Source organism: Lipotes vexillifer, unplaced genomic scaffold, assembly GCF_000442215.2.
Source record: "Lipotes vexillifer unplaced genomic scaffold, Lipotes_vexillifer_v1.1 scaffold1990, whole genome shotgun sequence".
Lineage (NCBI taxonomy): Eukaryota > Metazoa > Chordata > Mammalia > Artiodactyla > Lipotidae > Lipotes > Lipotes vexillifer.
In genome coordinates this window covers 65,136-67,434 of record NW_006772506.1, presented here as the reverse complement: position 1 = coordinate 67,434, position 2,299 = coordinate 65,136, and positions in this window count along the sequence as shown.

The window sequence follows — 2,299 nt, the reverse complement described above, 5'->3', positions numbered from 1 at the left end:
CTAAAGGTAGGAGCGCGATAGGTGAGACAGGTAACGACTCTCTCTGAGCTTCAGCTTCCCCCTCTGTAAAATGTCTTCGTTGCTGCATGCAGGCTTTCTCTAGTTGCGGCAAGTGGGGGCTACTCTTCGTTGCGGTGCGCAGGCTTCTCATTGCATGGCTTCTCTTTTTGCGGAGCATGGGCTCTAGGTGCGTGAGCTTCAGTAGTTGCAGCACGCAGGCTCAGTAGTTGTGGTATGTGGGCCCTAGAGCGCGTGAGCTCAGTAGTTGTGGCTCGTGGGCTCTAGAGCGCAGGCTCAGTAGTTATAGCACACAGGCTTAGTTGCTCTGCAGCACATGGGATCTTCCTGGACCAGGGATCGAACCCATGTCCCCTGCATTGGCAGGTGGATTCTTAACCACTGCACCACCAGGGAAGTCCCACACTAGGATTTTTATTGGGATTGCAAGGAATCTATAGATCAGTTTGGGGAGAATAGACATCTTAACAACACTGAGTCTTCTGATCTAGGAGGATGGTATATCCCTTCATTTATTTAGTCCTGATTTAATTTTTCTCAGCAATGTTTTGCAGCGTTCAGAGTTTAGGCCTTGCACATTTGTGGACATGGATGTGCAACATAGGTTATCTCTAGGTAGTTTGTACTTTTTGATGTTATTGTCATGGGAATATTTTTATTACAGTTTCTAGGTATTATATTTTCACTGAACTGTCAGTAGCCAAATGTTGCTGGGGAATCTTTTTGCTTGAAAGCACAGGTTACTCTAAGATGGAAAAGATACTTGATTCTTAATACCTGTATTAGTCAGGGTTCTCAAAGAGAACCAGTAGGATGTTTAGGAATTGACTCATTAATTTGTGGAGGCTTTGTGGAGTCTAATGGGGAAAGCCGGCAGGCTGGAGACTCAGGAAACAGTTTTAGTTGTAGTCTGAATGTAGTGTGCTGGTGAGTCACGAGGAGCTGATGTTGTAGATAAAGTCCAAAGGAGAGAATTCCCTGGCGGTTCAGTGGTTAGGACTCTGCACTTTCACTGCCGAGGGCCTGGGTTCAATCCCTGGTCGGGGGAACTAAGATCCCACAAGCCACATGGCATGGCAAAAAAAAATCCAAAGGAGCTTAATTGTGATCCCCTATGGGAAAGCAATGTGTGGTTGTAGGTGGGAGGGGAGGACCAGTGCACTTTTGAGTAAATTACATTAACAGAGACACACCAGCTATCACAGAACTTTGTATGGTAGACATTAAATTAATAGTACACCAACGTCAGATGTGTAGGTCAGGATTTTTCCAAGTGTGGTCGATGGACAACTTCATCAAAATTGTCCAGGGCTGCTTGTTGAAACAGCAGATTCCTGGGCTCATCCTAGGTCTTCTGTATCTAAAATAGGGAGGTGGTTTGGGAGGTGTGTACGTGTTGAATAATTTCTCTTGTTGGTTGTGTTATCATCCAAGTTTGAAAAGCACTGCTGTGGATTTGCAAGAAGGTGGTGTTAAAATTTTGAATCCTTTAATGCGTCATTTTGGCATCAACTTCTCCTGCAACTCAGCTTTAAGTACCTGCATTTGATCCAGTAGGTAAAAAAGGGAACAATTCTTTCTTTTCAGTAATACTTATTCAGTGTTTTATATGGGAGGGACTACAGTAGTTTCCTAAGGCTGCCATGGCAAAGTACCACAAGCTGGGTGGCTTAAACAATAGAAATGTATTGTCTCACAGTTCTGGAGGCAAGAAGCCTGAAATCAAGGTATCACCAGGGCCATGCTCCCTCTGAAACCAGTTGGGGAATCTATCTGTGCTTCTAGCTTCTGGTGGTTTGCTGACAATCTTTGCATTTCTTGGCTTGGCCCTGCGTAACTCCAACCTCTGCCTGCATCATCACATGGTGTTATCCCTGTTCTTCTGTCTTCATGTGGCTGTCTTCTTATCAGGACACCAGTCACATTGGTTTAGGGGCCACCCTACTCCAGTATGACCTCATCTTAACTAACTACATCTGAAACACCCATAGTTCCAAGTAAGGTTATGTTCTGAGGTACTGGGGGTTAAGACTTCAACATATCTTTTTTGGGGTGACATATTTCAACTCATAACACTCACTGAGCTAGTCCCTGGGGATGCAACACAGTGAACAAGACAGGACAGTATCCCTGGAGCTTTTATTCTAGTTTGGGGAAACTGTCAATAAGCAGGGAAACAAATCAGTAAGCAGGACCATTTTATATGGGAATAAATGCTTGCAACAAAATAAAATCCATTCAGTAGAAAATGACGAGGACAGGGATTATTGTAGACAGGGTT